The sequence below is a fragment of the Giraffa tippelskirchi genome, chromosome 10, assembly GCF_054371585.1.
Source record: "Giraffa tippelskirchi isolate mGirTip1 chromosome 10, T2T-mGirTip1v1.2.pri, whole genome shotgun sequence".
In the NCBI taxonomy this organism is placed as follows: Eukaryota; Metazoa; Chordata; class Mammalia; order Artiodactyla; family Giraffidae; genus Giraffa; species Giraffa tippelskirchi.
In genome coordinates, this window is record NC_137284.1 from 25,104,239 (window position 1) to 25,116,503 (window position 12,265).

Consider the following 12,265-nt stretch of genomic DNA (forward strand, 5'->3'; position numbering starts at 1 on the left):
TGCTTATTTAATTTGTATGCAGAGTACAGCATGTGAAATGCTGGACTGGATGACACACAAGCTGAAATCAAGATTGCCGGGAGAAATATCAATAACCTCAGATATGCAGATGACACTGCCCTTATGGCAGAAAGCGAAGAAGAACTAAAGAGCCTCTTGATGAAGTGAAAGAGGAGAGTGCAAAAGTTGGCTTAAAACTCAACATTCAGAAAACTAAGATCATGGCATCTGTCCATCACTTCATGGCAAATAGATGGGGAAACTGTGGAAACAGTGAGAGACTTTATTTTGGGGGGGCTCCAAAATCACTGCAGATGGTGACTACAGCCATGGCATTAAAAGATGCTTACTCCTTGGGCGAAAACTTATGACCAACCTAGACAGCATATTAAGAAGCAGAGACATTACTTTGCCAACAAAGGTCCATACAATCAAAGTTATAGTTTTTCCAGGAGTCACGTATGGATGTGAGAATTGGACTGTAAAGAAAGCTGAGTGCCAAAGAATTGATGCTATTGAACTGTGGTGATGAAGAAGACTCTTGAGAGTCCCTTGGCCTGCAAGGACATTCAACCAGTCCATCCTAAAGGAAATCAGTCCTGAATATTCATTGGAAGGACTGACGCTGAAGCTGAAACTTCAATACTTTGGCCACCTGCTGCAAAGAACTGACTCATTTGAAAAGACCCTGATGCTGGGAAAGATTGAAGGCAGGAGGAGACAGGGACGACAGAGGATGAGATGATTGGGTGACATCACCAACTCAATGGACATGAGTTTGAATAAACATTCAGTGTTGGTGATGGACAGGGAGGCCTGGAGTGCTGCAGTCCATGGGGTTGCAAAGAGTCAGACACGACTGAGCGACTGAACTGAACTGAACTGAACACTAACATTCATTTAGTTATATATATGATGCTGTTTTAAATATTTTATTTAATCTTTTCAACAAAATTATGAGTTGAGTTCTATTATTACTCCCTTATTACAGGTGAGGGACTTGAATCTTCAAAGACTGAATACATTTTGTCATAAATTTTAATGTCATATAGTAACAGCTATAAACTCTAGGATTCAAATCTAGATGTTTTAGTTTGAGAGTTTCTGCTCTTAATTATTATCTTTTCTACCTTTGTCATCCCCAAATGACTATAGACCATATCATTCTGTTGAGTAATTACACATTCTAATGAGAACTAAAACAGAGGCATTGGGGTTGGGGTGCTACTGAGATAATCTCCTTGCAAAAAGCCACTCCCAAAATATTTTGAAAACTGATTTAAAAAGTGATTTGAGTTCAATTTATATTATCTGAATCATCTTGAAGAATATGCCAAAGATATTAACACAGTGATTTCCTATCTAGAATTTTCTTCAGTGGCAAAATGCTTAATTGTTACTCTAATGTTATAAATATAGCTGGAGACCCTCAACAAAATACTAAGGAATTGAACCTAGTAATATATAAAACGAATTATACTCCATGACATGTAGAATCTATCTTAGTAATGCAAGGTAGGTTAATATTTTAAATAAATTAATGTAACACACTACCTCAACAGAATAAAGGACAAAAACCACATAATAATCTCAGTAGACACAGAGATGGAGAAGGCAATGGCACCCCACTCCAGTACTCTTGTCTGGAAAATCCCATGGGTGGAAGAGCATGGTAGGCTGCAGACCCATGGGGTCGCTAGGAGTCAGACATGACTGAGCGACTTCACTTTCACTTTTCCCTTTCATGCACTGGAGAAGGAAATGGCAACCCATTCCAGTATTCTTGCCTGGAGAATCCCAGGGACAGGGGAGCCTGGCGGGCTGCCGTCTATGGGGTCGCACAGAGTCGGACACAACTGAAGCGACTTAGCAGCAGCAGACACAGAGAAATTCAGCATCCATTCATGATTAAGGAAAAAAAAATTCAACAAACTGGGAACAGAAAGGGATTTCTTCAACTTGACAAAATTATCTAAAATAAAACTGGAGCTAACAGCATGCTTAACAGTGAAAGACTGAATGCTGTCTCTCTAACACCAACCAAAGGACAATGATGTCTGTGTGCTCTTGCTATTTCTAGTCAACATTCATACTGGAGGTTCTAGAAATTAGGCGATAAAATGGAATATAAGGCATTCATGTTGTAAAGGAATTAGTAAAACTATCTGCTATCGCTTGAATGTTTGTGACCCCCTCCACACACAAAATTCGTATGTTGAAATCCTAATGCCCAATGTGATAGTATGAGAAGGTGGGACCTTTGGAGAGTTATTAGGTCATGATACCTATCTAGAGATTCAAAACAATCCATATTAAAATGCCTGATGTTTTTTACAGGAATTTTCAAGTTGATCCTAAAATTCATATGGAAATTCAAGGAACACAGAATAGCCTAACAAATTCTGAAAAAGAAAAACAAACTTGCAGGACTTTCACAGATAAGAATAGAGAATTGAGAACAGAAATAAACTCACATATTTATATTCAATTGATTTCAACAAAGGTATTAACACAAGTCAATGGGAAAGAACAGTCTTTTCAACAAATGATATTGGGATAACAGAATGTCAGTATGCAAAACTATAATTAGGAAAAAGCATAGTTTGAATCTTGGTGACTCTGGATTAGACAATGGTCTTAGATATGACCAAAAGGTAAAATAGATTTAGATCAACTGGTGTGTGTGTGTGCACATGTGTGCACATGCATGCTCAGTCCTGTCCAACTCTTTGCCACCCCAGGGACTGTAGCTTGCCAGGCTCCTCTGTTCATGGAATTTTCCAGGCCAGAATACTGGAGCAGATTGTCATTTTCTCCTCCAGGGGATCTTGCCCACCCAGGGATCAAACCTGTGTCTCTTGTGTCTGTGTCCTGCATTGGATGACAGATTCTTTGTCAGTAGCACTGGATATCATTCAAAATAGATAACATTATCCTTTTAAGGACACCATAAGTAAAGGGAAAAGAGCTCAGATAATGGATGAAATTTACTTCAAATCATATAGCCCATAAGAGATTTGTATTTAGAATATGTAAAGAACAACTTAAACTCAATAATAAAAAGATAAATAGCACTATTTTAAAATGAGCAAAGGATTCAAACAGACATTTCCTCAAGGAAGATGCAGAAATGGCTAACATGCACATAAAAATATCTCAAGACCGCTATTCATCATGGAAATGCAAACCCAAACCACAATGAGATGCTGCTTCATATCCACTAGGATGGCTGTAACCATAAAGATAGATGATAACAAATGCTGGTGAGGATATGGAGAAATTGGAAACATTATACATTGCAAAGTGAAAGCGAAAGTGAAAGTTGCTCAGTGGAGTCCAACGCTTTGCGACCCCTGTAGTCCATGGAATTCTCCAGGCCAGAATACTGGAGTAGGTAGCCATTCCCTTCCCCAGGGATCGAACCCAGGTCTCCTGCATTGAAGGCGGATTCTTTACCAACTGAGCCACAAGGGAAACCCTTATACACTGCAGGTGGGATATAAAATGAAGTAGCTGTTTTGGAAAGCATTTTGGCAGTTCCTCAAGTGGTTAAGCCTAGTTACCCTATTCAAGTAACTCCACTCTTAAGAGTTACCAGTAATTCCACTCTTAGAAGAAATATACACAAGATAAATGAAAGTACACGTTCACACAAACATGGGCATAAATGTTTATGATACCATTATTCATAATAGCCAGAAACTGGAAATAACTCAAATGTCTGTCAACTGATTAATGGGTAAATAAAATGTGGTATTTCTATACATGGAATGTAATGTTGTAAGAAAACAAAGTATTGATACATGCTATAATATGGATAAACCTGGAAAACTTACTAAGTGAAAGAAGTCACAAAGGGCTACCTAGTTTATGATTCTATTTCTATGAAGTGTCAAAAAATAGGCAAATCTTTAGAGGCAGAAAATAGATAAGCAGTTGCCTATAACTGCAAGGTAAAGCAATTGGTAGGTGATCAGTAAGAGCTACAGGGTTTCTGAGGTAATGAAAATATTGTAAAATTGGTTGTGATGATACATACACAATTCTGTGAATATACTAAAAGACAATGCATTGTACCCTTTAGATGGATGGATTATATGGTATGTTAGATAGATTTCAGCAAAGCTATTTAAGGATAGTAAATTTAACCAATTTGAAACAGTAATACACTACAGATTTCACTGTTGTTAGTTGGTTTTACCATTTGAGACCAATTGTCTCTCAGAAATAACACCAGCCTTCATCCCACAATTCTTTCCATTTTCAGGCACATATAGCCTGGAACTAGACCTCCATCTCCATTTTTTAAATGTAATTCCTGTCTTTGCTCAAAGAACTCAGAAATAAAAGAGGATATTACATGCAGGAGAATTTAACAAGTGTCTCATGGAAAAAGTAGCCCTTTTTTATTAATAGAAATAAAATTACTAGATTAGGTAGAATTTCAAAGATTATTTCATTTGTCCCATTTATTCTCTACTGAATTATTGTCAAAAGATATCAACTTATATCCTTGTCACTAGCTGACAGTTTAGTGGTTTATACTCATCTCCCAAGCGTTTCACTCTACCTTTGACTGTTCTACAGAATGGTTTGTCCTTATATTTAGCAGAAATCTCTTTCTCAATAAATTGAAACACACATGCTTCTGCTTTTATCACTTAGGGCCAAAAGATCAGTCAAGTTTCTCTTTTCACCATGACTACCCTTCATTGATTTGCAGTATCTATCATGCCCAGAAGCAAGGAGGTAAAATGGAATATGCACTAGAATTTGATCCAGATAGATGGACTATGGGCCTTGGGCAAATTACTTAACATCTCTGAGTTTCACTTTTGCATCCATAAAATGAAAACAGTAAAATCTACCTTGTAGAATTCTTAATGAAATTTGTTGGGTAGCTTTTATTTTAAGTGCCTGGCAGAAGTTAGGTATTCTAGAACATTAGTTCCCATCTCTTCACCAGTGCCTGCTTCTGCTTTATTGCCAGTAGAATTTTCCACTTATTTGGATCACCTGTGATGTAAAATGAGTATAAAACATGTGTAAACTATGTTTGACCTGTGCCCATAGGTAAAATGGAGAATTATCAGAAGGGACTCCTCTGATTTCATGGGGATTTAGACAACCTATTCAGTAACTTGTAGGAAATTCACAAAATTTTGTTTGCCTTATAGGCTGAGCATGTACCTTCCTTCCTCTGGCCATCTATAGAGAAATTCTTGTTTTGTAAACAAACCCTAACCTGCTCATTTGGCTGAGAAACAGGGACTTTTTTTCCTCTCTGAATTATTTTCAACCGTACAGAGAGTTTGAATTAATATTTTGAACATATGTGATTCAAAGCTTTTACTTTTCTGGTGGCTCTTGCCTTTACTCATTGATAGGCAAGAATTTATTTTAGAAACAAAACTGGATGTTCAAGCATGATAGTGTGGCATTTTTAGGAATAGGAAGAAACTGAACTCAAGCATGCTCAGTGAATGTCATCACTGTACTCAGTACTTTCTGATGATCGTAAGCATTTCTACTATTATCTGCATTTTACATAGAGAAAACTGAGACTCACAGAAGTGACGAGACTTTCTCAAGTTTTCATAAACAACGCCATTCTATCGCCAAAGCTTCTCTCTCCATTACACATTGCAGTAGCACACTCAGGTAGCAGTTAACCTGATTTTATATAAGAATTAGGGTTGGCACAAGCAAAACTCCTGAATTTGGTTGCTGTGCTTTGATTGCCTTCTTAGGACTATAAAAATGAAATTCATGAACGAACACTTGGTTAGTGAATCAGGAAATCCAAGTTCTAATTTTGGCTATTCCTCTAAATGACTGTGGGCTTCTGGGACCTTCACTGCTTTTGAAGAATAATATTTATATTTATATGGAGATCATTAATTATATAAAATCTTAAATTAAAAAAAAATAAAACCTCTTGAATATTCCACTTCCTTTCTGCCTCTTTCTTTACCTATTCTTCAGGGATGTTTTTATTGAAAAGCCATAGATGTACATAGTGGCTATTCTTTTTGTCTCTCTCTTCAGGATTAACTTATCTAAGACTGATTCCAGGCAGGCTTCCTGACAGAACAGAAGTTAGCCTCCTGCAGAGATTCTTGGAAATCTGCCACAGTTCCAAACTGTGCTCCTGAGTCCCTTAGTGTCCCAAAGCTCTCTTGGGAAAGAACCATCAACATTGTTTCATAATATTCCAGATGTCATTTGTCTTTTTGACTCTCATCTTCTCCTACATACACAGTGGAGTTTTCCAGAGACTTCCTGATAAGCAATATCACACACATAATTCACAGATAGATTTGCAGAAGCAGACATGAGAATCCAGGAGTATTTCAATGTCAGATAGTCAAGGCACTTGCAAAATGTAAAACAATGCTAATTTTGTTTTGTCTTGGAAAATACAATTTTAATTAAAATATATCTTATGTCGACATAGAAAGGGCTTATTATGTTTAAAAGAATTAATAAATATTTTTGAAAATTTATCAGCTTTAAATATTTTCAGTATAGTAAAATCAACATATAGAATCCACACAAACATACAATCTTTTTAGACTTCTCAAAGGGTCTGGAGACCAAAGAGTTTGAGAACCACCAGCCTAAGGCAATCAGTCCTCTTAGAGTGCTGAGATGGGCTTGGGCCACAGCCTTGCTCATGACATTTATTTAAGACTTGTGACGTCCAAGTGTACTGCACCTCCTCCCCCACTGCAATGAACAACAGAAAACCCCTTTACCTACCACTGTTCTTACCTCAGTAAATTTACACCAATACACCTATTCCAGGCAGAGTGTGTTCACTTCTTGGGCACTCACACATACTCATTCAGCATCACTTTTAAAATTCTGTTAAACAAACATGAATCCAAATATAAAACCCAACTAGAGGTTCTGAAAAAAAATGGGTGAGTTGAAATATATGAAGAATGTATGTCTCACTTATTTAGATTCTGGAATTTTATATTTTTCTGGTTTTATATGTGGAGCCTAAGAGGGGAGATACTGATCATATGGAAGTGTAACACTGCAAGACTTTTTGACAATGTTCTCATTACTCCAAGTCCCAGGGATGGTTATTATATTATGTTGGTAAGAAGAACAAAGGGAAAATTGCTTGGAAAAGATGACAGTTGATTGTAGTAGCAGCCTCTAATTTGTTTCTTCCTGCCGGTATCAATGCCTTTATGGAATCCACAAATACACTAGCTCAGGTTTGATCAACTGAATTGCTTAGTGCAATGGAACAATAGCAAACTGATGCAAGCAGAGACTTGAAGTCTTCACATTTAAGCTTGTCCCCACTTGCTGCTTTTGGAACCTTGAATCATGTAAACAAGCACGGGCAGGCTCTCTAGATGATAAGAAACTTGTGACATGTGACCGGGCAAGTCAATTCTCACATGTGTCAGGGAAGACATGTGGGACCAGCCAACACTCAGCCATCACTCATCCCACCTGTGACCACAGATGCATGAGGAAGGCCAGATGAAAGCTTCAGGCACACGAGAACTGCCTGGTGGAGTGAGTGAGTAATAGTCACTCAGTTGTGGACTCTTTGCGAGCCCATGGACTTTAGCCTGCCAGGCTCCTCTGTCCATGGGATTCTCCAGGCAAGAATACTGGAGCGGGCTGCCTGGTGGGAATGGAAGTAATAAGTGGTTGAGGTTTTAAGCTTCTTAATTTTGGATTGGCTGATTTTACGACTGGAGAGATTTGATACCAAAGTTACTCTAATTTTGATGCTTGTAAAAATACTTAGAGACTTCTTTGATACAGGTTTAGACTGTCTTACTTCCTGACTTTGATGAGGTAGTAAAGATGCCAATGAGATCTGTCAAGGTTCCTCTATAATCTGTGTTACCCAGAGCCACTGAAGCTCTTGCTGTAAATGTGTTGGCAGTGAAGGTTGTGGGAAGGCTTGAGGTGCAGTGGGAAATGGTAGAGTTTGGAGCAAGTACATTTGTTGGGTTAGCCATAACAACTTTCTCATTCGTGGCTTTGGTTTTCTCTAACAAATAAGTTGAATGAGCAAAATTTTCATTTTTTTCACCCAAGAAATTTTTAAACAAATTCTCTTCTATAGGACAATAAATAATGAAGATTACTTGATAATGTATAGAGAAATGACTTATTAAGGATATCAAACTGGTAGCAGAACTTGAAGCATTAAAAGACAAGATGCAGCTGCTAGGAGACAGAGAGTCAAGCTGGAGATTCAGTGAGGAACTACAAAAGCTACTTACTTCAGTCTTCCCTCAGAACATTTGACATTTGACAATGTGATGCACGCAGTCAATGTCAATTACCTTTCCCCAGACCTGACACAAGCGTTGTTAGATTAGAAACAGGGCTTCTCCCTCTAAATTTAGGTGCTTGGACGTTAGAGATGGTGGGAATTAGAACCAAATCTTAGCTTCACTACTTACCAGATGAATGACCTTCTCCAAGATATGACCTATCAAGTGCAGTAATACAAATACCTAAAAAAGAAAAGAAAAGAAAAAAAACCTTGTTTGAAAATTGTGACAATGACATGTGGCTTTTTCTCTCTCTCTTCTCTTTCCTTCTCCTCTTTCTTTTGGTGACACTACAATTTATGCAAAGAAAATTATACCCTCTTTCAGGGCCTCATAATGATGTTTCTGGCCCTCTAGGCAATTTTGCTTTTATGGTCCCCTTCTTTCATAAAAGCAAACTTACTACAAATTATATTTTATGACTGCATAAGTATACAGATAAATGTAATCCGTGACCTCAAAAGTTATTTTTTTCTGATTTTAAAGGAAATTAAAACATTTTTCTGGAAAAAACCACAAGAGATCTTAAGCATTCACACCACACACACACACACACACACACACACACACACACACAGAAGAAAGAAAGAAGAAAGAAAGAAAAAGAGTTAACTATGCAAATGTGAGGCGACATAAGAGATGTGTTAGTTATCTTGATCTTGATAATCATTTTATAATGTATATGTTTACCAAACCATCACGTTGCACACTTTAATATAACAACTATATTTACCAATTAATCCTCAATAAAGCTGAAAAAAAGAAAAAAATTGACAGAATTTTCTAAGGACTTCTGTGAAGATGCTGGGAAAGAAAAAAGATGTGGAAGAGTCCATTTGAGAAAGTAAATTTTTTCCTTGGTGGAGTATTTATGAAAAAAGAGTGAACCTCTAAGCCAAGTTCACTGGTAAGTTGAAGGCTGTAGTACTTTTACTGTTGCTCAGCAGTGTACACTTGCTTGTGTTGGGGGAGAGGGAGGCTGAGCGTTAGGAAGATGAGATTCAGTTGCATAACACAAAAACCAAAGACGTCAGGGCTGACACACCCATTCGGCACAGAAGACACAGTACTTAGGAACCAGACCACGTTCTTTCACAAATACTGTTCAGCACAAGCTCCTTGGACTCATTACCCACGTGGTCTCCGTATAGACTGCCAACATTCCAGAGGAAGGAAATAATAATGACTAAAGTAGAGAAAAAAAAAAAACACAAACCACAAAAATAGTCTACCTATTAAATATGTATTTCAGACCTGGATCTGTGAGGAAAAAAAATATTAAAATATATACTCTTCTGACAAATATAAAATTAAAAAGAGAAAGGACAAACAAACCAAAAGAGAAATTACTGGGATGGTAGTAATCATTCAAAAAGGATGTAAAGGTACATACTGTGGGCACGGAGAAATATAAAAATCTTAACAAAGTGGCAGGAGGGAGATGGTTCTGTTACTCTACTAATATAACTTAACAAAATAGGATAAAATTGAAAAACTGAATATATGAATCCATAAAAAGTACTTAAAAAGTTATCTGAGAATTATTTCTAAAGACTTTAAGTCAGATATGTTTATTGTAGAATCTTTCACACTTGGGATTCTAATTCCTTTGCCCTAGAAATCTATTTTTCCAGAAATATAAAAGATGTAAAATCATTCAATTCACTTCATGAAGCAAGTATACAACTTATTTCCAAATATCACAAAGATGGCATGTAAGAGGAATCATTACCATGAATCAGAGAAATCTGTGAGTATTCAAAATAAAATGCTAGAGGAGAAATCCAAAAATGCATCAAGAGAAAAATATACCCCCAAATTATGGCAAACACAATGGGCTAACTTGGAATCTAAATCATATAATAGGTCAAAAATAATTATTCTAATATATTACTAAAAATTACTTACTTTGCAACAATTATTCTGACAGAATATAAAGTTACTCTAAAAATTTTAATTATAACATCTATCTGAAAATAATCACATCAAAGTTAAAGGAGATACACTCAAACCCTAATCACTAAGATACAAGGGTAAATTATGCACCATTCTATCATAATGAAATACTTTATATAGAGAGAGCTATAATGTATGTATAATGTAACAGGTACATGCAATACCACAAAAGAAAAAGAAGATAGCTGTTAATATTAAGGGGATTTCTTTCTGATTTGATTTCCCTTTGGGATCACCTTCTCACCAGGAATAGAAGGTATCTTAAATTTTGTATTTATTACTCTATTGCTACATGAATAAACAATGTACTGGCTAGTTTTGTATGTGGTCTGGCTCTATATAAATTTTATCAAACAGTATATACTATTTCCAATATATTTTTCATCTTACTACCATCATGTGAGTCTCTTCTGCTAATAGCTGTAGCTGATTATTTTTCATTTTTTAAAGGAATTTCATACAGTTACTAATATATTGTTTGAATCAGCAGCAATATATGTTCCCTTCTTCTGGACATTCAGGTTATTTGCTTGAATGTTTCTTTGATTGTTTTGCTACCAACGTTCTTGTGTCAATTTCTTTGCATGTAATGTCATATATGTTTGACTCAGTGCAGTTCAGTTGCTCAGTTGTGTCCGACTCTGCAACCCCATGGACCGCAGCACACCAAGCCTCCCTGTCCACCACCAACTCCACCACCAAAGAGTTTGGGGCTTGCTCAAACTCATGTCCACCAAGTTGGTGATGCCATCCAACCATTTCATCCTCTGTTGTCCCCTTTTCCTCCTGCCTTCAATCTTTCCCAGCATCAGGGTTTTTTCCAATGAGTCAGCCCTTCACATCAGGTGAAGAGCCAATACTTTGGTATTGGAGCTTCAGCTTCTGCATCAGTTCCTCAAATGTTTGGCTAGAAACACATTATTCCACACAATTTTCTGATGCATTGAAATATTCAGTAAATCTGTGATTTTTAGAAAAGATAGGGCAATTATACTTATTAACATTGTACACATGGAGTTTTTCCTGTTTGTTTGTTTTTTCTTATAGAACTACACATTCTAGCCTTTACATCGCTTAATCTAAAATTCGTAGTTTCCATTTTGATTATTTTTCGCTGTGCTTTTTTGCTTTTGTCCCTTTATATTGCCTCCTTTTGGGTTTTGCACTCTCATTTCTTTTTTAATTATTTTTCTTTTCCAGCTCTCTATCCCTGTTTTTAAAGCAGTTGTTTTTGAGATTTATCATTTACACTTAATTTTACAAAGTCTAAAATTTATCAGTCTTTTCTATACTTCTAAACAATGAAAGAGGCCCTTGCCTCAGAGCTCAGTTGGTAAAGAATCTGCCTCCAATGCAGGAGACCCCGGTTCTATTCCTGGGTTGGGAAGATCTGCTGGAGAAGGGATAGGCAATGAAAGGAATTAAGAATGCTTTAACTCTGATTATCTAAGTCTATCTTTACACTATTTTTCTTTGGTGTTTTAATACTCAACTTAGTATTTTAGTGTAACTTATCAAGTAGGTATTACTTTGGTAGAACTGAATTAAACTAATGAAAAGTATAATTGTATAATTATTTTTACATGTTGCAGGAATTGTTATAAGGTTCTATTTTTTGATGTGCATTAGGAAAAACCTGTTTACATTCATCTTGACCTATCTTTAGATCTCAGTATACCTGGACATACTTATGTAAACTAAACTAAAATTCCCCAAAACTTATTTCAACCAATTCCACAGAATTTAGGAAAAATAGCCATTTAGAAATTTGAATGTATATTATAAGCTAAGAAACCATCAGGAGAACTTCAGGGTGATGATTCTATAGAAAATAAACATAATAAATGTACGTTTTAACTGGTTTTGTCTACAAAACTAAGACTGTATTCAGTTCAGTTAACTTGATCAGTTGTGTCTGGCTCTTTGCAATCCCATGGCACCATGTCAGGCTTCCCTGTCCATCACCAGCTCTCGGAGCTTGCTCAAACTCA

General features: G+C 36.5%; 1 long non-coding RNA gene across 6 annotated transcripts in view; it reads right to left on the minus strand.

Moving 5' to 3' along the window:
• Positions 1-12,265, minus strand: part of LOC145523457 (uncharacterized) — a 245,234-nt gene that overhangs the window by 160,724 nt on the left and 72,245 nt on the right. For 4 of the 6 annotated variants that reach the window (XR_014066571.1, XR_014066570.1, XR_014066573.1 and 1 more), the window contains one exon: positions 8,448-8,501. This is a non-coding gene — a long non-coding RNA (uncharacterized LOC145523457). Of the gene's footprint in view, positions 1-6,774; positions 6,868-8,447; positions 8,502-12,265 lie in introns of all 6 variants that reach the window. The other 2 variants (XR_014066574.1, XR_014066572.1) reach the window with 1 other exon arrangement.